We start from the raw sequence: 24,806 nt of genomic DNA on the forward strand, positions 1-24,806 counted from the left end.
AGGATCCTAGCGGGTTAGGTACTAGTCACGCATGTCTGATGAAAGTCCCAAACCCAGCCAGAGACTGATGGAAGCGATACTGGCTGAATACTTCACAGTGGTTCCTTCACCAAGTATTCACTGCAGCTGTTCCCCTTTTATCAGCTTAATAAGAGATAATGCTGTGCTCATTGCCAATTGTAAGTCCCAACCCTATTACAAGATAGCTATGTGTGGATGTTCTTTGACTGCTGGTCTTCTTGGCTATTCCCACCAGGGAAGCAGATAGCATACTAGTTAGAGCCTAGAGTCAATAATTGAAATGTGACTGTTCTAGTTCCCACTCTTCCACAAACCGGCTGGCCTGTGTAACCTTGGGCAAAGTGTCACTTAAAATCCTATGAAGTTTCCCTGTCCATAAAATAAGAAACATAACCTCACCTGGAGAATGCCTGAAGACCTTTAAGTTAAAACTGTTCCAGAAGGTCAATGAGTAGTAGTGTTTTATTTTGCTATGGCAGCCACCCATAACTTGAGCTTGCCCCTTCTTTGTTGTGATTTTCAAGCAAACTTAGTTTTAGGTTTGTCCCTCCAAAATTCTTGACTTGAAATTAGAAAAGTATCAAGTAGTCTCTGTGCTTACAGTGCTGAAGTTTCCTTGAAGATTAACAGCATTCTGTTTCTTCCTGTAAATAAATTAGTATAAAATAATGCAAATGAAAATCAGTGCCATGCTCTGATGGCTGACACCATTTAAATGCCCCCACGGACGTAGAGATTGTATCAGTAATGTGCATTCCTGATATTACCTTATCACTATGAGAAATGAATAGTGCTGAAGGAAGGCACTCCTCGAGAACCGTGCTGAGGCTGGATAGGATGTGGACAGAAATAAAACCCCACGATCTTCTTCCAAAAGAGGGGGACCTCATCTCTCTGAGAAAACAGGTGCTTGCATTTGTGCATCTTCTCCACGTATTAAAGCAACATAGGGATACACTAATCTAGAAAGAGTGTTTGGACAAATTAAATAGAGAGTAAAATCTCTGCCCTAAGTTATTAGCCTGCAAATGTTAATCTTCAAAGGCACCTTGAGAGACAAGGTAATTATTACCCTGCAGAAACTTTAAAATGGCCTTTATCAGATCACTTCCAAATCCCTCATGTTTTTTTCATAGTGAATTACTGTATGTCACAACCAAATTAAGTAGTGCCCATGTCACAAACAAGTAAAACCATTCAAAACAGTTTCTTTCTGCACTAGGTTAACAATAATGATAGTAACCACTTTTTTTTGCTGCGCATGTCAGAAAGAAATGTATTGCTGCGACACAGAGATAAAACTTAGCCTTCTGTGCTGTACATAAATCATTATAACTGGTCAGAAAAAACAGGGAGTAACCCTGTGAGATAACACCCTAGCAAAGACCACTAGATAATTGGCGATTCTAATTAAATTTATGACGTGGCGAAAAGCAATTGGCTATTACACAAATAAAACCCGTCTTCACTTCTGTGAAGAACGGGAGACCTCTGCACATACACCTGAAAAAACCTCTGAACGTACGCGTGAGAAAAACTGACAAATTGATCGCTTGTCAGTCTCCCCCGTCTCGACCTTATCAGACGTAAATCAACGACCTGCTGGCCCGACTTTTTTCTCCGTTTATCTGCCCGGCCAAAGCACTCTTATGCAGACCAACATATGACCTACGAACCTTAAGCTGTAACTAACCAAGTATCTCTGACCTCCGCTATTCACCACCTTGACGGCATGAGTAAATAATCTTGCTTTGCAACCGATAAGCATCCGCCTAATTAATTCCACTCCAAGCGTCACAAGTACCCGCCTGACGGCCTTCTAAGGCCCCGGACCCTTATCTGCCCGGGTGGGAGTCAGGGAGAGCTGCTGGCCGGCTGCCCTGGGTCCCGACACTGTAAACAAGTCCCACAAGAACGGCAAACTAGGCAATAGCAACAAAACAACAAGGCTTCTTTCCCAGCCTCTGCTCCCTTGTTCTGCTTGGTCTCTGGCTCATTTGCTCATGAAAGACTTGCTGCCCCCTTCCTGTCTTTGCAGGACTTCAAATACAATGGAGTCAGTCTGGTCACAGCTCCACAAGGTGCTGTCAAACCCTGTAGGGCAGTTAGGACAGGATTAGGAGGGGCAGGCCTCCCAGGGATTGGGAGAAGTAAGAAAAAATTAGTGAGAAAAGTAGCTAGATAAATGCACTAGCCAAAACCCCTAGGGAGGGAGGAACTTTGGAAGGTATGTTTTCAGAGCACCCTTCTACTCCAGGGCCTGGGAGAGAGGAATATAGCTATTTCCAGTGGTCAGCAACCTACACCTGGTAAATCAGATTGAGCCCTCAAAGAAAATTTCACTATCTGGTCCACCCAGTATGCCAAAAATGATATTGTCATGGAAATGTATACATCCCACTAAGTTTTCTATGAGAATTTGTCATCTAGTGCTAGAATATTTAACGATTGCTGCCTCCAGCCACCATGTTCATTCAGCCACCTGTTAGTGAAAGGCAGCCAACCCTGCCCACAAAGAGGAGTTAATTTTTCCCAAGTCAAGTATTCTTCAGGCTTTTCCCTTTATCTTTGCCCCCTCCACAACATCAGCCATCACTTCTTTGGTTTTACATTTACTTTGGGGGTCATTTGAGCTCTGTTTTGGAGACCATGGCTGATTACTAGAAGAAAGAGTGGTTAGTTGTCTCAGTTGAAACCGCCGGACAGAATAAAAATAGCATTCAGGGTATGGAGAAAGGGGATAAAGAGCCAAGACCAGCGCTTTGCAGACCAAAATTATATTAAAGCAAAAACATAGCAGAAGAAAAGGTTACTGTGGTTGATAAAGAACTCCTCTGCCTCACCTGTCTGGTTTGGAACAGGTATTTATCTGTTTAAAGCATTACTTGCAAAGCTTTCTATTGGACCAAGTGAAATATGTTTAGGACTGAGCCTTTAGTGAAATAGGTACAATTCATTTCATCTTGCCTCAAAAAGTAAAAAAAGAGGGAAGAGAAGCTGGATTATAATCACATAAAAATCTTAAAGGCAAGAAGCAGAACAAACACCAAAGACAAGGTAATTCTGAAGACACAAACTAAAGGGGACTGTCTGTATCACAGAAAAAATGCGCGGTGCATCACACTTCCATGAGAATGGGGACCAGGGAGCATCAAGGTATCAAGTCATGGCCTCAAATCCAGAGCCCCAGCCCCTCACTTCAGTCTGCTACCTTTACAGCTGACCATCCAGCCTGAGCAAAGCTGGCCAGAAACCTCCATTTGGGTCTAGCCACCCACTCACTCCCTGCCACTGGAGTGTCCAGCCAGGTTAAATTGACCCTTCATTCCCTGCTGTATAAACCTCTGACCTGGAAGAAGCAGCTCATACCTGGATTCTCCTTATTCCTCCTGACCCCACTCAGCCTCTGGACCCTAGACCTGGCCACCCATGACCTGATGTGACCAGGGAAGCAAAGAGGCACCAAGGAGAAAGGGAAATTAAATTTAAAAGTGTTTTATGCCTAACATGGTGTTCAAGTGTTTCTTGACAATCATCATAAATAATCTATCTAGCAGAAATTGTAGGAAAAATGAAAGTGTTAAATTGCTATTACCCCAGGTCTGAACTAATAGCCAAACTGATTAATAGCAACACGGCTCAGTGCATATGAAAGCATAAAGATTAGTTTTATACAAACACAGGGAAGGAAAGATCAAGTGTCTGACTTTCACACTTTGAGGATTAAAAAAAAAAAAGCCTAGAGATTCAGGACAAGATTTTCAGTTGCTATAAATCCAACATTTCTGCACCAGCTGAGGATATGTTCTTCCATTTTGAGTAAAGAAGGTTTATGTTACATCTGAATTTTATTATATTCAATTGCACTTATTCCACAAGGCACCTGAGCTATTAAATCATCACAAAAGGAAGAAGATGGCTGCACACTCTACAAAAAGGCCCAAAAGTTAAAATATAAAACATCAGGCTACTTCTAACATCCTTTTACATTTCCTGAACTATGGCTATCAGAATAGGATTAATATTTAAGTGGATTCCTCCTTGGGTTTTCTCTTCAGAAATACATCAATGCTTAGCTTAGTTCCTCAAGGTGAGAGATTATTATTGATACTTGCACTGTCTTTCTTTGCAAGCTGCTTTCTCTGCTATAATTGACCCTATAAATGGATTTCTGTTGTCTGGTGCACAAAGCCTTGGTTCTGCATTAATTCACTCTGGAATACTAATGCCATGACTTTATAGGCTACTCGATCACCAGAGATGTGAGACCTGTCCCTCTTTCGTCACCTCATCATTAACAGCTGCAAGTGGTACCATCTCCCCTGAAAACGTTATAGAAAGAACAACCAAAGCAGCCCCTCACTAGAATAGATGGCGTATTTTTCACTAGTGGCATTTCTCACTAGAATAGATGGCCTGTGCATTCAAAGCCTCTCTACACTTATAGCTCAGAAACACAAAATTGATGCAGAAAGAACACTTTTGAAACACAAGACAAATGCATCCATGTGCAGGAATTTCTTTGTTCCTGTAACTCCTGGCCCCAGTGACTGCACAAAGCCTATATGGCACTGCGTGGGAGAGAGGTATCTAGGCAGACAGCAGAAAGGCTTATTTTTAGCCTTGCTAATTTCTAGAGCGGGGAAAATTATTTCAAGTTAGCCTCATTGTTGTTGTTATTTTCACAGAACAGCCCAGCATACGCTGTGTTGCAGTCCTTGATTCCTTTCAGGTCTGGACTCTGAACAATTAATACCTACATAATGGATCTTCTCAAAATGCATATGGCTTTAAGAGTATGCAGGTCTGCTCTTGTCTCCCACCCCCTGCCTGAAGGGCCCTGCACAAACAAAGCCATTAGAAGAGAGAAGAGTTTAGGAGATGAAAAGTTCTGTTGAGAATACTTTCTCTTCTGCTTTTAAACTTGGAAAGCATTTTTTAGAAACTTTTGAATGCCTCTGAAAGGCTCATGAGCAAGAGCTGGAGGACTCTGAGGAGTCCTTAGGTCTCAAGTGAAAGTAGCTAAAGGGTTTCTCATGAGTGGCGAGAGGTGTTTGGGAGAGGCACTGTCATAGCCACAGCTAGGAGTTATTTTGGGACTCCCTACTGTGCGACCCAATGTAGAATTGATTCCTTCTGTCACAGGAACCAGCAAATTCAGGAAAAGACCTTTCTGTTATCTCTTATTATGACCTGAATATTGTCTCTGTTATGCTGTGTTAAGCAAGGTGAGCAGCCCAACTACTAGCACTTACAGCTGTAGCAGTCTTTGGCTGAAAGCCCTATCGTGGATTGAAAGAACTAGCAATGTTTAGTTTGGAAAAATGATATTAAGTGGGCATGATGGTTTTTCAAATAGTTGCAAAGCTCCCATACCGAGAGGAAAAATTGTTCTCCCTTGATACAAATGGCAGGGCATATGACCATGGGCTTAAACTACAGCAAAGTAGAATTAGATCAAATTCCAGGAAACCTGTAAAAACCACAGGGCAATGGAACAAGCTGCCTAGGGTAGACATGAAATCTCTTTCATTGGGGTTTTCAACAAAAGGCTGGACAGGCCTCCATTTGGCATGGTTTAGGAATAGCAAATCTCTGCAAGAGGTTGGACTAGAGGGACCTTGTCATCCTTTTCAACCCTGTGATTCTATAGATGAAGTGCTCTTTGGTACAAGAGACAATTTGTTTCCATTTCCTCACAGAGCCCAGTACTCCCAGTACAAAGCCAGGTAGGACAGAAATGGAGCACCCCAGTCACACTTATGCAGTGTCAAATCCTCACAACACGAAGGAAACCCAGAATCCAAATTGTAAATCTACACCCCGTGCGTGGTGCATATTATGGAAACATTCGTTTGCAAAAAAAGAAAAATCTTTGTTCTTCCCCTTGCTTCTTATTCCGCAAGACAATGACCTCAACTGAAGGCTACTGCTGCTCCTGTGACACTTAAATGCCACACAAAAAGTCAGTGGCAGGGCTGAGAGCAGAATCCAATAGACCCTTGATCGGGGGGACCCTTTTTAGCAGATTTGACCATTACCCAGGCAGAGAACAGACAGTTTCTACTATGAAAGGGGAACTTTGGCAGGGAAGAATTAATTGAGAATCCTTTCAAAGAGATGACTTGTCGGATAATAAAACAAATCCTCCTTTCACAAAGGGGTCTGCTATATTTTTCACCACCTCTTCTTTATTGCTGTAACTTGAAAATCAAATACAGTGATTTAAAGCCCTTTGTAGTACCAATTCTGCTCCCAGCTGACTGTGCTCCAACATAGCTGCAGTGTGATTAGCTCTCCTGGCTAGTGCAGCAGGCACATCTCTGCCCTAGGCCATTCAGACTCAGGAAGCTCTCTCTGTTTCTTGAATCCCTGGCAAGAGTCAGAGCTTTTACAAAGCAGAATGTCAAAAATAGTAGTTCTTTGGGACCATAAATATAGATACAGCTGGACCCGTGTTAAGGCATGAATCACTGCAATGAAGCTATATATTGTGCTCATCCAAGTGATCAGTGAGAATCCCTCCTAGTCTGGGACTGAGTGCTGCCTGAGCCATATTTCATCTTGAGGCCAACAGCACTTTTGAGACTCCTGTACACCAAGCTTTGATTCATCATTGCTTTATTGCGAGCAAAGCTAGTCAGACCAGTCTCATAGGTTTAAGTTCAGCCTATCCACTGTCTTTCTTACATCTGTTCTTCTCTCCTCAGCATCCAATTACCTTTCCCCAGAAGAACCATCCTCTTCTAAACCCCACACATAGGCTAGTCAACACAGAAGGTCAGCTTGATGGCCAAGCTCAAGTATTTCCATGATGAATTCTGGTTCTCCCACTAGTAGTCATAGCTTTTCCACATCTCTAGTAGCCACAGCCCAAAAGTGGCAATGGCTGAAGTTTCCTCAGATATGTCACCCCAGCTGGAGGAATTATTGGTACTTCGGGTAGCTTCAATACAATTATGATCCCTTAGGAGCCCAGACTTATTTTCCTTTCATATTCAACGTCAATGCTCAAATTTGGGGCTTGGTACTCTCTTGTCTTGTGCCCCTTGTTACAAAACTCTAACATAAAACAAGACAGTTTATGAAGGGATTCCTTGGCCAACCTGGCACCAGGACGTAAGTGGATTAAGTGGCTTACCCATGGCCACACGGGGAATCTGTAGCAAAGCAAGAGAAACTGAACCTAGAGCTCTCGAGTCCCAAAAGATTTTGACACTGGACAAACAAATGGATATAGCCAGAGCTGACATTTTAGAATGATAACTAATCACTGCAGGCTTTGGTAAGGATTATTCCCCTGTTCTGATAGTATCACTCAAATCAAACCTATTTCACTGGATAGAATTTTTGGGACAACTGTATGGAAAAGGAGGCCTGGATTTCATGCTTTATTTCAATGGTGGCCAACCCATGGGACATGTACCATGTTGGGACCCAGAGGCCTGTGGGCCTGGGTTTTCCTTCTCTTAACATCGTTTAGTACGAGTCTTTGAGCTGGCCAATTTAACCTTGGTTTCAACTGAGCTGGAAAGCTGCAGCTCAGCAACAAGAGATGATATGAGGGTCACTTTGACCAGAATCCAGTCTTGGTAGAGAAAAAGAAAAAGTCTGAACATACTTTGTCTGGATGACCAAAGTCAGACAAGAAGGGAGACAACCAAAATAAGGACATTTGGCTTGGGAAAAAGAACAAATCAGCACTGAAACTGACCCCCACCTAAGAATGAAATAACTATCTAAAATTGGGACATTTACTGAAGATTAATCGTATATGGTAAGCAAAAATAGGCTTATCAATATGCATTGCAGGGAATGGCTTAAGCTAATTATATGATACGAAATGCAGTATATAAGTAGAAAACAAGCTGGTACTTTGAAGCCCCTCCCAAAGAGATCTTGATAGGGATCCCACAATTCTCCCCTTTGCAGACACCAGATGTAGGAGCTGGGAGCACCCAAATGAGACTTTATGGACTGATCACCCAGTGTTGTCAAAGTCATTGTACTTTGGGGTGTTGAGCACGTTATATTTTTGACTAACTGCAGTAATAGGATTGTAACTGCTAAGGGCTTAATAAATTTGTTACTGGTTAACAAGTAACTGCCCTAGTCTTGGAATTAATACCTGGTACAAGGCCCAGTTTAACGTTACTGGACATAACAGCCACAAGTGGCCTGGGCAATCTGTGTGTGGGGCAATCAGCGGATTGGGAATGGGACCAGGCAATGCAGCAGCAGATGGGGCAGAGAGCAGAAAGCAGAACAGCAGATTGGACAGGGGAAGGGGATGGATGTGGCACTCCAGCAGGGTATGAGGCTAATTTGTGGTATGCCTGCCAAAAAGGTTGGCCCCGCTGCTTTATTTCATCATTGCACCGGCTCAAACAAATTGTCTTTTCTTTTGCAAGGAAGAAAACCTCGTCCTAATGAGCAAATGACTCCTACACCAAGACTGCAAGAATTCAGTTTTAAAAACTGATTGTCCTCTATTCCTGGAATTATTTAACTGAAGAGGTTGGGGGAAAAAAAGAAAAGAAAAGCAGCTAGGAACTGAATAATTGAGACACCTACTCTGATCAGAAGCACTATAATTGAGGCCAGGAAAGGCAAGGCTGGTGGGTTGATAAAATCTTAATTGTAGGAACATTAATCAGAATCAAGTCATATTTGTATCTCTCTTCTACTTCAGATGCATCTAAAGCCAGATAACAAATTCCTAGGTTAATATAACATTATTATGCTTGTGTCTAGGATCTCTCTTGATGCAATGTCTGTAAATTAAGAAAATCACCCAAGAGAAAAGCTTTTTTCTTTAATGAAATGTTCTATGCAAACAAAGCCTCGGGGACTATGAGGAGGTTATATTTTATCAGCTAAAGAAAGAGATTCATTCTGTGTTTGTCAAGCAAGTAAAAAAAAAAATGCATCCTGACAGGAGTGCTTGCTGTGCTGTACCCAGGTCTTGAAACTCCCCGAAATATGTTCCTTTGCAAGTATGGGGAGAGAGCTGTCCTGTGCTGGTGACCATTCCCCTTCCAGTCTGTCTTCTTCCTTCAGGACAGCCCAGTCCTCAGCACCCATGTGTCCAGTTACTTGGACTCTTCAGTCCAGCTCTGTTAATTTTTCCCCCTTTATTCATTGCTTGCATGGCCAGAGTGAGAGCCAAGCATCAGTCAAGACAGTTGTTCCTTGCTTCATGGAACATGTAAGCACTGCCTCAATTACTGTTCAGCTTCTTGCTTTGCTCATGTGTCTCCAGCACAAAGGATCCCCCATGACACAGAAGAACCAAGAGGAAGCATTAATGAATATAAAAAAAGAGGTTTTTTTATTCAGGCTGCCGATACATGCTACTCGGGGTCCCAGCACTCTAGCTCCCAAACTGACTAAACACTAATCCAGTGCTCTCTCACCACACTCCCTGTACCGTGGTTTTGAAGCAGAATGAGATTAAAACAGTGACAGAGCAGCTGTCCATTAAGACATGCTTGGCTTTCAAAACAAAGGGGAATTTCATGTCTTTCCCACTAAAGCTAAGAGAGTAACTGCAACCAAAAATTAAACGGAGATTTACTCACAAGGTAAGTGCTTCAGGGCAGGGACAGATTTGTTTTGTGTTTTTTTAGATCCTCATCCAAGGAGGTAGGAATTTATGCTTAGGGCTCTTAAGTGTGACAAGGACAGAAACAATGGCAATGACATGGGAAATAATGTTATCTTAAGCGCTGATGGCCCTGCAAAGGGCAGTCAATCAATTAAGCTAGACAGCCAAAATATAGATGATTCCCATAAATAGCTCATCTGGCCTGGCAGTGAGTTAGATTGTCTGCAGACTCAAAGGTGACTGATGCTTTTTGGATGCCACTAAAACATCTTTGCATTCAAATACTTATAGTCTGTCTAGAATGACACAGATTGGAAAAGCAGACAAGGCTACATGGGCTCAGGGATGCTGAATAACAACAAATAGATGAACAGAAATGGAAAAATGAATACCTCAGTACTTTCATTCTGCTGATTCAGATCCATTGTCTTTAAAAGGAGAATGACAATGATGAATTAATAAGGATTTTTAATGGACTTAGCAGGAGAAGTAACTCTTTCACCCCGGTCTTCATGGAAGGACTTGGAAGAGATCATAGAGATATAAATGTCTTTTCCAGAAAAGGTTGTATATTGAACCATTGGCCAGATCCAAAGTCCATTAAAAATCAATAAGAGGCTCTTCACTTTATTTTCACTAAGCCCCACAGTAAATCTTTATTTTTTATAAATCCTAGTTTGCCTCTTCACTTGTTATCCCTGCTCTTTCAAATTAAATCTTAAAATGGTTTTTAAGATATCACCCATATGCAAATATAGCTTTGCTGAATACTTAGCAATAGAAATATATATATAAAATCACTTATTGTAAGGAAGCAGTAGGATTGTTCTGACAGCCTTTCCAGGTAAATCCTAGGAACTCAAATTAGTCGGGTGCTGACAAGTCATGGGGAGGACACTGTAAAGTAAGGGGTGAGTAAGAGGGATTTGTACTAAGAATATATGTGGAAGCAAAGGCACAAGGATGCTGCACATTATCAGAGCTGAATTAATAGTGGAAAAATGGTTTCCAACAAATATAAAAGGCAGAGTTTGATTCTGCCCTCCCTGCTGACCATTCGTATTCCCATTTCATGAGTGGCCAAGCCCATCAGTTTTATTACCAACATACACACAAAAGCAGTTTTGTTAGTATTTATATAGCTCTTGGATTTTAGATACTCAATATAAAGGATCAGAGTACAGAAAACAAGGCAGGAGAAAGATAATTGAAATGAAGGTAGGACATGTAGTTTCCAGGCAACCTCAATGTTGCTTTATGGGTTTAGTGGTGACCCATCACATAGGTTGCAAATCTGGTTCCCTTAGAGAGCCATAGTACACCCGCTTCAAAGTCTGCTTGTTCTAACAACCAATAGTTCTTGATAATGTCATCAGATCATCATCAGATCATCATTATAATGTTATAATATAACATATATTACAAGTGAGGAAACTGCCAAAGAATTCATTTGATTTTCCCCAAGAAGTTCAGTGACTGCAGCAAAAGGAACAGGCAAAGCACTTCGGCATCCCATCTGTTCAAACTAGACCTAGATCCACTTGCCTTTCACAGCCACAGAGTGATATTTCTGTGACTTTAGATGCCCAAATATATACCACAGAGAAAAACAGGGCATGGTTTGGGAGTAACTAAATGTCACCATGAGACTAAAGGGGCATCATTGATTGTGATGGGCCTGTCACCTCCTGCAATCTGCTTGCCATTTTTCTGTGAGAAAAGGAGTCCTCCCACGACACATGATGCAACACCATGGACCATTTCCACATTAGCTTTACTACTTCTAATCTTACCACTTCTGGCATCACTGACAGTACGGGCATCGATAAGGTGTAAGTAGCTCTTGTATAGATTAAATACCAGTGCACCTTAACTCCTGGGTCAACCAGATTAGATGACACTGTTTAAAGTGACAAAACTGGATTAAATGAAGATATTTATCCACCATTGCTCCCACCGGCAGACCAACTCTGGTGTAGCAACAATAGGAAATATTATGGCAACCACACTAGTAGGGGCACAGCCTTATTGATGAAGACCCTATGCTGAAACTGAGAGTGATAATGAGCCATCATATGACCAATCAAATGGACTACAAGAGAAAGCATTCTGTAACTGCCCCAGGCACCCATGGCTGTAGGGTTGTGTTTTCATGTTACAGGGAACTAAATTGTTCTTTCTGTAGCATGTACAATTTAAACTGAAAAGAATCATTTACCCTCTTCTCACCCTTTGCAGTTGGAAATGTTCTAATTGGACTTATCACATGTAGTCAAGCCTTAGCTGATGCATACGCACATTCACAATAGGGTTCAACAGCCCTCTGGATCTCTCACTTCATTGAAAAAGAAGACACCCTCCCCTTACTGTTCTTTCCCAGCAAAAGAAAAAAAAATCAATGCAAGAGACAGCCTGGGAAGCTGACAGGGTGCATTCAACCCACAGCCCTTGGAGGTGAGCCTCTCCCTTGTATTATACAGTGTACATCTCACAGCTGCAACCTTCTATAATTTAGAACTCAGCTAAACAGAGGACTTGAGATGTGAGGCAGGTTTGCACTGGGAAATGTGACCAAATGATTCCTGCCCAAGCTAAAATGCTGCTGCAGCCAGGCATCTGCTGATGACATAAAAGGATCTCAAATAAGACTAGCCACAGGGGGAAAATACTCCTTTTGGATTACTATTACTTAGCCTGGAATAAGTACAAATAATTCTCTGCAGCCAAATGCATATCTTTATACAAAAAGAGATGAGCCAAAGAGGAAAGAAAAAGTTTATGAAAACATATGTTCCATTTCACAACGTACAATTTAATGAGATTGTGTTTGTGATGGGGTTTCCTTCTCGCAAAGCATAAATTCTCAAAAGTTGCATTTCAGTAGCACTTAAAGTAATACGCAAGTTAAAGTTTGCAAAGAGGACTAAGTTGCCTTTATCAGGCCCAGTATAAACTGCAAATTCTGTATCTTATCCTTCAGATTTGCAAAGCTGATGACATTGTGCAGATCAGGAGTTATTCACCAAAAAAAGCCCTGAGAATAGTTTGGAATGCAAAAAAATAATGAGGTAACGTCAAAAAGCTGGTTGCAGGCAATACAAATTGAAGGAAGGGGAAATTCATTAACTGAATTATTGACTGCATCTTTTCCACTCATCCGGGATTCAAGGTCTGTCTCAGACTGGAGGATTTTATTAAAGTTTTGCCAGAATGCAAACACACACAGCTTGCAAAAGTCCAGTTTTCATACCTTCCCAAAGCACATTTTCCTGTGATCACACCATGTTTTCTAAACTATGTCCCCATCCATGTCTATAGCTAATTCAAAGAAACAGTTCAGTGGTAAATACAGTGCTGAACTCTCAGCTAGCTCTGTGTTGAAAAACTAAAGTTTTTTTGTATATACACTGCCCCCCCCCAAAGGTAACCCTTACACTAATATGGATGTTATAAGGGCTTGAATCATATGTGCCCTGTATCAATTGTTCATGTCTACATGAATCGCTCACAATTCATAATGGTTGACTATTTACCTTGAAATTAAGCACTGGATTCGTAGAGGTGTTCGTGAAGCAGAATTTGGCTGTAACTGAGTGATAGATCTTCCCCTGAAATTCAAAACAGCAGTGGCTGTTGCAACTGCGGATTGAATTACCACACCAGATGATGATGAAAGCTTGTAACACCCTGCCCACCAATGGCCTGGCTCTAGTAAAAGTTCAGTCCCACCTGCTCTAAATTCACAGCAAACGAGAGCTGGGCTGTAAACAGCAGGTAGCTTCTCTAGCCACTAAAGCTTATACACTGAGCCCCTATGAATCAAGGCTCAAACTAATTCATAACACTTAGGAACTGGAACCTTCCCTGATCTCTACAAATGGAAAAAGGAAGAACATCCCTGGCTAGCTATTAAAAATAACCCCCATCTCTAGTACAGCAATTTTCAACCAGGGTGTATTCAGATCCTTTCAAGTGTGCTGTGGGTTACTACACAATGTCAGCGCATTAGCTCCTCTGGGGGTGTATGAGATGGGCAGACAGAATTAGAATTTCCTGGAATTCCTGACCCTTGCTTCCTGTAACTGCCATCCAGCTATTTAATACCCCAGGTTACTATACATGTTAATAGCTAGACCCCACGTGGCCCAACCAATCAGTGACTCAGTGTAAATAGCTCAAATCCTGTTTTTCTCTTGAAAATGAGAGGCAGCCTCTTCTTCAGGGACATGCCCCAGCCCCACCAGAGGTCAGCAGCAGAACTGGGAATAGATACCAGGTCTCCAGGCAGGTTCAGTTATAGGCCATCGTGACTGCGAAGCCACAGAGGGAAAGGCTTGGCACAAACATTGCTCATCTGTGGCCCATCCTGACTGTGCCATTAAATCAAATCAATGCTTAAAAAACTCAAAGCAGGAGCTAATTTGGCCCCTTCTTAGCTCTAGCTCCTACCAGTTCCCCCCCCCCCAACACTTGCATTTTCCTCGGCAGAGCCCCCATTCTCCGTTCCCTTTGAGCTGCTAGACCTCCTGGCATTTTTTCCATTGAAAGTACTGAAATTCTCCCCTAGTCGCATCCCAGTTGCGCCCGCTGACAGATGGGACAGGCGGACTGTCACATCCCAACCAAGAGCAGAGCACAGGGCCTGCTCAGGCAGCTGATCGGTAAAATCCTCCCCACTCTCTTCACAGAACTTAAAGTACATTTTTAAACCACCAAACTGAGTACAAGAAAGAGATGTCAAGTGAACTACTTTAGAGTCCTTTCTTCTGGGCAGTATCAGTGTTGGGTGGGCTGGGGCTATGTCAGCTCCTCTCACACCCTGTATGCTGCCAGTCTACCTGGCCCTGACTAACAGCATTTACAAACAAGTGCTAATTCACATTTTATTGCTGGAGTTGTTTCCATAAACCTGACACGTGCTGCCTGTTTGCAGCCTTGTTAAACACTCCAGGGTAAACTGCAGCTGGTACCGCGTACGTGCTGAAGTGAAGGAGGGAATGAAAGGGCCACTCCTGACAGGAGCCAGCCACTGTGAATCCGAGGGGAAAGAGTTACTCCTCTCTGAAAATGCTGCTGCCATACCTGGTGTCTCACAGGTCTGTGTGCAGGTGCCAAGTGCTGTTGTAAAAATGCAGTTGCTTCCCTTTATCCTTGTCACGCAGCATTAGAGCTCAGACTCAGAAGGCTTGCTGAAGAGTCCCTTCTCCGCTTGGCAATTTTGTTTAACTTATGAATGCATAGAGTGGAGCCCTGTTCTCCATTTTAAATCATGTTGTCACCAGCATTCACCTCAGTGGTTCATCGCTTGCACATGGGCTATTGTGTCTGCAAAGTCACCAGCATTTCTCTCTCATGCAACTGATTGCCAGGGCCATGTCCAGGCTGTTCCTGGAAGCTGCTGTGTGTCGTGTAAGTACTCCTTCCCCATCCAATACCTGACACTATGGACACATCTGCCAAATGGATGGATTGAATTTCTTCATTTCTATTTCCGACCACGTTCAGCTCAAAGACCATCTCCTTAGTGACTGAAGGAACATACTTAGTCCCCTTAGCAAGCAGGGCAGGAAGAAATAAAGCATGGGGAAGGCAGTGCGTGGTAGCCATTTCTAACATGTAGCCAACTTCCTGCCCTACCACAACCCTAACGTGAGAAGTTCTTCTGCAGTGATGCAAAAAGTGATGTTTTCACCCCTGCCAGAAAGCTCCATACACACCTCGGCACCTCCTGCACTGCCCACCATGTCCTCCAAGAGCTACAACTAAGTATTAGCTCGTCTCCACCAAGCCAGGCAAGCGGTGGTGACAAGGTAGAATCCCAGGCTCCACCAGTCAGACTAGAGATGCCAGGCAGTCACTGCCTCCATAGCTTTCCACCTGCCCGGCTCGACTGAGACTGAGATAGTCAGCAATAAGCAATTTGTACCAGCAGAGCAATCATTAATAAAGCCTTTGGATGAGTTCCAAAAGTCCCTTGACAACATGGAAAGACTTTTCACTACAGGCGATGTTGTCATTAACCTAATTATTAACCAGCAATCTGCAGTGGGATCCTCCCTCAGCAGTTAACAGTAAGATGAAGTGCTTCAGTGGTGTCCACTTTGGTCCTGAGGCAGTAAATCCCATTCCATTAGATGGTATCAAAAACCAACCCGGTATGTAAGAAAGAAAGGTAATGTGCTGGAAGGGATCAGTGAAATTCCTTTGAGAACGCCGCCTCCTCAGAGAGGATAGAGACATACAGTATGAGAAACGCCAATAGAATTTGTGTGTCAGGATGCTGCAAATGAATACTGACGTCCGTCTTGGCAAATTATTGTGCTCAACAGACCATACAAATTAAATTTTCAGTGTTCAATGGAAGACAGAGAGAGAAAAGATGTACTTGTAGCTACCTCCCTCCTAGAGAACTATCCTCTGTCAGCCTTCGTCATCTGTGAGGATGTTTGAAATCAGCCTTTGGACAAGATCCAGTCAGAAGGCTGCTACTCAGGGAGTTGGTAGAAGTTGGCTGCATTTGCAAAGACTTAAGATACAACCTATGGAATTATACAGCAGCCAGCTGCTGGGCAGAAAAAAAACCTCTGCTTAGTTAAATCCTTCCCCTGCAGATATAATGGTCCTCAACAACATTAACTCTCCCAGGCTAGGGACAGAAATTCCACATAAATGGGTAAAAGTGATCAGAAACCAGTTCAAATCTATAATACAACAGAAGTTCAGTGAACATAAACTGCTTTTAAAATGGCTGAAACTGGTTTAAGATAAACCTGGATGAATGTAGTATCCAACTGAACTGATTTAGGTTAAATCACTTTATTGAACTTATGTCCCAGATTCATAGACGGTAAGGAGCTGGAAGGGACCTTATAAGATCATTGGGTCCAGCCCCCCTGCACTAGGCAGGAAGGACAACTGGGATCAGGTGACCATCCAGTTTGCTCCTGAAGATTTCTGGGTAGGTGACTGCATCACCTCTGGAAGGAGTTTATTTCACAGTCTGGACACCGTAACTATGAAGAATTTTTTCCTAGTGTTAAGCCCGAAATGGTCTTCCAGGAGTCTGTGGCCATTACTCCTGATTTTCCCCAAGAATGCCTGTGAAAAAACAGAGGATACTCATCCAGTACATCCTCCCGACTACGAGCTCAGGGCCAACGCGAATAAAGTCTCCATGCTACAGTAGGAGCTGCTGGCATGCACCAGATCCACTTTAACACCTTACCAGGTGAAGCGGATTGGTGGGTCGCAGCGGCCAGAGCAATACCCGGGGCCGAGCAGAGGACTAGGGTGAGGAGAGTAAATGGAAGTTGATGGGCAGGTAGGAAGATGGCCATGTCCTGCCCGAAACCAAAGCCCCTGGAATGAAAAAGAGGCTGGTAGGCTTTTGGGGCTTGGAGGAGTCCTCATCCAAGGGAGAGAGAGAGGAAGAGAAGAAAGCGGGCACTGTCTCCCTTGGTTCAACGTTTTTTTTCATTTAAGTGTTGATTAATCTCCACTGCCCTCTAATCAAGCTGGATACAGCAGCAATCAAAGTGAAAGAACGAGAGGCGCAGGTGGTTCTTTTGTCCAAGCCCAGTTCCTTTATTTTTCATGGGGTGTTAATTTGCTCTCCGCCAGCAGCCAATCGGCCCGAATGGGGCAGCAATCGACTAGGAGGAGGAAGAAAGAGGCGGATGCTCCCTCCCAAGGCTTGCCTTGCTCTGATCAACTGTCTCCAGCCAGCAATCAAGCCGGGCGTGGCGGCAATTTGAGTGAAGAGGAGACTCGGTCCATCCCTAACTGGGAGGCTCAGCCGTCCGAGGGAAGACGGACTAAGTAAAGGGAGTTGTCTTGACCCCAACGACCCAGAAAGGGACCCAACAGGTCCCATAAATTTTCTTTCCAGTTTTCAGGGTCATCTGCCATTTTTTTTTTCTTTCTTTGCCAGCACAGAGATCCGAGCATGAACTAGTGACTGGCGGTGATAGGGGCGGTGGCGTCAGCCCCTCCCTTTCTCCCCCTTCCTTTACAGCTTCAAGAACCATCAAAAAAAGTCATGGCAGAAGGGAAAAAGTGGGAGAGAGGGAGAGCCACCCCGAGCCGGCTGGGAGAGGGCACGACATGCGGGAGAAGACTGACGAACATCTGTCGGGTGCGAAGGCACACGCCTCTCCCCAGTGGTGACCCGACAGTGCCCTGGTTAACAGTTGTTCGCCAAGCCCTTAATGTATTCCCCTGATATAGCAGTAAGTTGCTACCAAGTCCCCTCTCGGCCTTCTCTTTTGTAGGCTGAAGAGACCCAAATCCCTCAGCCTTTCCTCGTATTACTTGCCTTGCAAGTCTCTGATCATATGGGTGGCCCTTCTCTGGACTCTCTCAAGCTTTTCCACATCCTTGTTAATGTGCAGCACCCAGAACTGGACACGGTACTCCAGCTGCGGTCTCACCAGTGCTGAGGAAAGCAGAAGAATCACTTTCTTGGTTTTGCTTGAGATGCATTGGTTGATGCATGCCAGAGTACTGTTTGCCTTCCTGGCTACAGCATCACACAGACAGCTCATGTTCATACTGTGGTCTATTATTCCTTCCAGATTCAAGTTGATTCACAATTGCCTAGCATCCCAGGATGCTTTGCCCCTCACCCCAACCTCCCCCTCTCAGGGTGGACAAGCTAGCCTTGGCCCAAGCTGTTTGCTCCAGCCGAGAAGGGAAGCGTGTTCTAGCACCTCCTGCTCCTAGCCTGGGCCATTGCAGGTATCTGGCTGCACTTCTGGAATCAAAAGTGAATGTCTGTTTACTTGCCTGTCGGTTCAATCTACGCATCTTAGACTAACTCATGAAGATTGAATCAATTCAGCCTTGGACTTTTTGACTGTCTGTACTTAGCCCTAGTTTCCTAGGATAGATAAGCACCTGAAAGGCTTTAATGAGAAAGTTCCACATCAGTTCGGCTTGCTCAGTTGAATACAGGCTTGGAATTGGTCAGTGGATGAAAATGGAAGTCTCCATTATCCAATAAGGATACAGGAGATACATTTTTGGTGAGCTGATGAGGCAAAAGAGTTTGAAACCTCTACTTAAGGCAAAATTCTTGATAATCTGCAACTTCCATGGTCTGCAGTGCGGAGGAATTTAATAGGCCTAAAACTAAAAATAGAGGTGAGCCATTTGAATATTTTTTTTTAATCCAACAAACTGCCCATCTTGCTCTTTTCTTTACCCACCATTAGTAGAACATTCAGCCTACAAACTTTTGGACTCACTTCACATTCAACTGGATGATGCTTTAGCTTGAAATGACTTTCCTGGAAGAGGCCCTGGAAGTTTTATCCATTAGCACTGAATCCTCAGAGAGAAGTGAGAGCAAAAAAGAAAAACAGCTGTGTAAAGCAGAGGACAAGGTAAAGGAGCAGTCAGACAGACCATTAAACTGTAGTCAGAAAATCAGTCAGGTAGATATAGGGATATGATTGGAGAGCAGGTCTGTCCAAAAATGCTTGGTTTCTAGGAACTCTTACCAGCAGGGAAGCTCTCTAAGCTAAATGCTTAACTGGGACAAATGATCCTTTCAGCTTTGAGAATTAAATGTGAAAGACAATGTCCTACTGATGAGAAAAAGCTATAAAACCAAAACCAACCTGGCAGCACTGTCATAGCAACAACCTCCATTCTAAAGAGCAGAGAAAGATTTCTGACTGAGCCAAAATAGAGCCAGATTTTATATAATTGTAACTGAATCCCAACTGCCTTACTAGAATGAAGGCCAGGGGCACAAACAACTCAGACATCCCCAGCCCTCTCTATGACTTTCCCTTCCCTCCCCCCAACCCATGGTCCCTCTCCCACTTTCATTGTTTTCCCTAATTCAGAGCCAGATTCTCCAAGCATGAAACTAAGGGAAGAAGAGCAGCACGGTGGCTGGGGGTGAGGGCAGGAATCTCCGTGGCTGTCTTTAAGGAGGCCACGAGGAGACCCCCAGGTGAACCCCTGAGGGAGTCAAGAACTAGAGGAGCTGAGGCATTATGGAAACTAAACTATCAACAGATAAGTCTTCTTTCTGTTTACGTTTCTTTTGGTTCTTGAGCAAGCCTCAGTGGCAGCCCAGGCAGGACTTCTAACTCGAGCCAGAGATTTAAGTCCAAGGACAGGGCACAGGGAGGACCAAATGGCTTTGCTGCTATGCTGCAAGGGCAGTACCATGAACCCAAAACAGGACCCTGAGCAGCTAGAGTAGAAGTGGCTGGGAGCAGATGTGTCTGGCCAGACACACATCCGAGAATGTGCAAGCATTGCTACCTGGCAGCTCTCTATTCCCGGGGAACCCCAGCACAGCATACAGCCTGTCTGACTCACAAAGGACTCATCCTCCTCCCCCCACTTCTGCCTGAACAAGAACTTATTAGAGGAAGGACTTACAAAAGACAATGAAGATGCAGTGGAAGCCACACCTGAACCCCTCCAGACAAGGTTGATAGGAGTGAAGCAATTCCCCTGGCCAAATTTACGTGGGAGATGGGACAAGAAAGCACCCTTATTAGCATTCAGAATGGAGAACAGAAAGTTCAAGGCAAGGACCGCACTGAACTCTGGGACCAGAGAAGCAGGGGAGCATTGCATGATGGGGGATCTCTACTCCAAATGCTAATCAACCCACATCTGCACACACCCAGCTCAGCATTTATCAGACCAATTCTAGTAATGACTCCTTTATTGGTACCCAAAACAGTGAATCTGCCTGTTTGCATTGTGAGCTCCCTCAAAGTAATGCCACCCATAGCCAGGAGTGATCAGTTCCTATTGTCTCACATAGGAGCCATTGTTAACTCATAAACAAACCTAGTGTCTCCCTTGAGCCATTGTGGTTTCCCTACAAAAACCCCTACCCAAGCTCAAGGCTATTCTGGTGCTTGGATCCAAACCAGTTCCACTGAGATTTCACCTTCTCCTTTGCTGCCTGGGCTTCACTGATTGTGCTGAGGGCTCTGCCTGTCTGCAGGCACCAACAAACACCTGGGAACCTCGACTGGTTCAAGCTTCGCTGAGTGGTGAGACCCCAACACCCTCTCTCCCGGAACCTGCCTTTTACTCTGTTACTCCATGCACAGCTTTTCAGCCTTAACTTTTGCTGATCAAATTTGAGCTAGCCTTTCCCAAACACTCAACTGAACCTGTGTATTGTACTGTGTAATATTGTAACTGCTTTGTTTATTTGTCTCTCTTGTATGGCTCTTACTACTGGTATCATCGTAAGTTCATATGCCTGGCAATAAATAATTTTTATGGTTAAGCTGGTTGCTATACTCTCTCTTTGAAACTCATTTACTCTTCCTTCCTCTTGACCTCTCCATTTGCTCTGCAGCAATGCTTCTTTTACCTAAGCCAAAGATCCCTGTAATGCCCCAAACTACTGTGGGGACTGCTTATCAAGGGAATTACTACTAGGACCACTGTGACAAGAGATTGGGAAGGGGGGGATGAACTGAGTTCAAGGCATATAAGGGTATCAGCTAGAAGTGCGAAGTAACCTGGCCTTACTCAGATGTACTCTATTAACTGGTGTGCATGTGTCTGACTGCATTTTACTGTTGCTTTGATTAAATGAGTCCACAGCATATGAGGGGGTCAGCCTGTATATGCTGGTAACCCTGACCAGCTCAGGCATGCCCTATTAGTGTGTGGGTGTGGGTGTGTTTGACTGATTCAGTGGTTGGAGGAACCTAGCCCCGTTAAAAGTAAATCCTGCAAGGTAGCTCCATTGTGGGTGAGGACTAGCAGAAGGGAGCTCCATATAGAAACACAAGTGAGACAAGCAGCACATTGATAGAATTACAGAGACCCCAGAATACCCCTAATAAATAAGCACACCCCAAAGTGATGGGCAAATCTGGTAACAGCATGCCCCAGAGCAGCCTACAGTAATGCTATCCTAAAATTGGTGTAAATGTGATTTTCACCTGCTCTGATCTTACTTGCACTGTCAGAGGCCATGTCTACAGAAAACAGTTACTGCAAAGTAGACTAATTAGCCCCTCAGTAAACATCGCACATCTACACACGTGTCTCTGTTGGGCTGAAGTAAAGTAATTCACTCTACAGCAGGATAGTATTTGTAGATACAGGCACTGTCCTGCTGCAGACTTTTTTTTACTCCACAGCAGCGCATGTGTAGACAATGCCCCAGCTGGCTGAGGCATAAGGGTGCTTCAGTGAGGGGACTGCCTGCCAGCTAGCCCTGCACTGGAGCACCCTGTGCCCCAGCCAGGCCCTCTGTTGCATGCTGAGCCAGGGAGGAACAGCCCCAGGCTGGCAGGATGACCCCTGGACCCTCCTACCAGCTGGGGTTGCTCCAACCTGGCTCAGTGTGCTACAGTCCTGGGTACATGTTCAAATGGCACAGCCAGGAGCAATAAACTCCAAAGCAATAAGCACCAGAGTTTATTGCTTCACATTAATTACATGTGTAGACCTACCCAGCAAAGTGTAAAGATGCCTTAAGGTAAGTAAGCATCAGGTTTTAAGTGATCAGAACCCTAACTGTGCCAAGATTGATCAGACTTTTAGTTCCACAGAAAAGAACTGATGGAAGCTTCAAGGAGCAAATAAAGAGGGTGCTTTCCTGTGTTAGAGTGTAGCACCAAAGCAAACACCGTGGGGCTCAGAGTGGTGGCCATAGCCCCCCAAGCCTCCCCTAGTGCCACCGCTGCTTGACCCACACAGTCTACAGCAGCTCTGCCCACCCCACTCCCACCCACAGCAGCAGGGGCGGGGCAGGGCAGGGCAGGGGCCTGGGCAAACCCTCCCTGCCCCCTTTGCCTCAGGGGGCCATTCCAGCCAGATATTTCCATACCCTGGCCTCTGCTGCTGCAGCAGTGAGTGGGGAGCGCCAGGTGAACCCCGGCTCGGGTCTGTGCCCGTGGGACGGAGAAGGGGCAATTAAACCCCCTCCCTGGCCAGTTCACTTGAGGCTACTGCCAGGGCTGGCCATGCCCCTGCCACTGGAGCAGTGAATGGAGAAATGCCTGGTAGGGGATGCTGTGAGACCCTGGCTGGGGTCTTTGATGGTGGAAGAGGGGAGGGAGGGGGAGTAAACCTCTTCCTTGCCCCTTTCATCTTAGGGGGGGTAGCATCTGGCCATGTCCTTGCCTTTGCCCCTGCTCTGGCTAGAAAGCAGAGGGGTGGGGCCAGCCCTGCACAACCCAGCCCAGGCTAAAGAGTATGCCGGGAGCTGGGGGACTCTGGTTTAACTTAAACCAGGAAGGGGTCTGGGACAGATGTTCCATAAACTGGTTTGAGCTCAATCAGTTAAGTCTGATACTACATTCAACCAGGTTTATCTCAAACCAGTTTTGGCCATTTTGAAACTAGTTTATGTGCACTGAATTTATGCTCTGTTATAGATTTAAACCAGTTTCTGATCACTTAAATCAGTTTATTTGTAACTTTTGCCCCTAGGCCCTGTGTCTTATTTTTCCCAGTTTGTGAAGGGGGTAGCAATACTTCCTTTATTTTGTAGAATGCTTTGAGATCCACTGAGGCAAAAGTGCTGTGCAAAAGTTATTGTTGCTCTTGACTTCAAACATTAAGGAATGCAAAATGTCTCTTCCTAGGTTCATTTTGAATCTCTTGAATTACAAGTCATTTGGTGATTTAGCAGATAACACTTTTAACACAACACCAGAAGAGTTAATTATTGTATTTTGTAGCTGTGAAGACAGCAGTTTGGGGCCCTCAAACTGGCTGGAGAAAATGATGTTTGGTTGTTCCAAAGGTTAAGTAGGGCTATCTCTTTTTATTGAGTGCCAAGTAGAAGCAGTTACCTCTTAACAAACTGGAGATGGGTAAGGGTTTGGTTGTTTTTTTTAGCAAATAGGACTGAATTGACACTGGCCCCCAAAGGTTCAAGGATAATATAGAAGAGCTGTGGCAATTTGGTGTAGAGATTGCCATATTTTCTTGTTGTTTATGGAAGCATGGAATTTGGAAAGTGACCTTGTTTCAAAGCTTTGGCTTGAGTTCCAGCTCCTCATACCTTCAAGAGGGACAGGAATTCTTGGGAAGGCATTGAGCATGGTATGTGTCTCCTGCAGACATACTGTAATTACTCAGGAATGGGGCCTTGACTTTGGTAAGTGCCTTCCATACACCGATGGATATTTCTTAGCCAAGTCATCCCTTTCCATTAACCAGCTTCTGTTACGTGCAGCATTGAAATTACTAGAGCTCACCCAGCAATGAAGGCAGGGCAGTTTATCCCAGTACATTTTGAGATTCAAAGCTGCCCTGTGCATTGATCTATTCATGAATGTCTGTGTCATCCCAGATCTTTCATCTCCTGACATTTGAATGGACAAGTTCCAAGCTCTAGCCTTTCGGATGTTAGCATTCCATCTGTCCATCCATCACCACTGCTGCACATCGAGAGGAAAGGTGAATGCAGATTCGCTGCATCATTTTCTGTAGATTATTGAGTAACGAATTCTCAGTGGCAAACTCTGTACTTCTGAATTATGAGTGAGCCAAGAGATACTGGCATTGCCAATGCACATAATAGCAAGTGTGAGAGGAACCTTTGGACCATTCAAAAATAACTGAAAATATTTTGTCATGCCTTTCAAATTAGGGAATGACTGTAAGGAGTTAATTAGTTAACTTAGGTCATGTACCCTTGGTCCAGACTAAGAGATCCTTTGCCCATAGCCCATCCACCTATCTCCTTTTCTTCAGACACTAATTTAAATAGGACCAAACTGAGAGTAGATGGTGTGTAAATGATATGTTGTCAGGGTGCACAAATGGGACAGATCTTGGTCTCTTTGAAGTCAGGGGCAAAATCCGATGAGCTACGGTTTGGTCCAGTGTCCTTTGACTTTCATAGCCAGGTTTATTGAGAGGATACCAAAAATCCCCTGGAAAGTAAGCCCCAAATGTTTGTAGATAAATAGACTGAGCTAGTTAATGAACTAAACTTCCCTGTATATCTCAGACAATTGAGTACTGCTTTTCTATTCTACTTGAGGAGAGATGAACAGAGAGAATAAGAAATTCTGCAACGTGGTGAGAGTCAGGACAGGAAAACATACATTGTATTCGACCCACAGTCAGTGTGTCACTCAGTAACTGGTAAACAATGCAACTGGAGTCAGGTGTTGTTATTACATTGTGATGCACATGCAGCTCATACCTTGGTTGATTTATT

At 44.1% G+C, this 24,806-nt stretch overlaps 1 protein-coding gene across 8 annotated transcripts in view; it reads right to left on the bottom strand.

The window, feature by feature from the left end:
* LOC106737870 (uncharacterized) overlaps window positions 1–13,317 on the bottom strand; it is a 101,829-nt gene extending 88,512 nt beyond the window's left edge. For 3 of the 8 annotated variants that reach the window (XM_014601979.3, XM_059732178.1, XM_019494421.2), the window contains exon 1: window positions 13,162–13,313. The gene's annotated coding sequence lies outside the window, so the exon portion shown is untranslated. Of the gene's footprint in view, window positions 1–420; window positions 666–788; window positions 984–13,161 lie in introns of all 8 variants that reach the window. The other 5 variants (XM_059732180.1, XM_019494419.2, XM_019494418.2 and 2 more) reach the window with 5 other exon arrangements.
* Between the last annotated feature and the right edge of the window lie 11,489 nt (window positions 13,318–24,806).

The sequence above is a fragment of the Alligator mississippiensis genome, chromosome 8 (genome assembly GCF_030867095.1).
Source record: "Alligator mississippiensis isolate rAllMis1 chromosome 8, rAllMis1, whole genome shotgun sequence".
NCBI lineage: Eukaryota > Metazoa > Chordata > Crocodylia > Alligatoridae > Alligator > Alligator mississippiensis.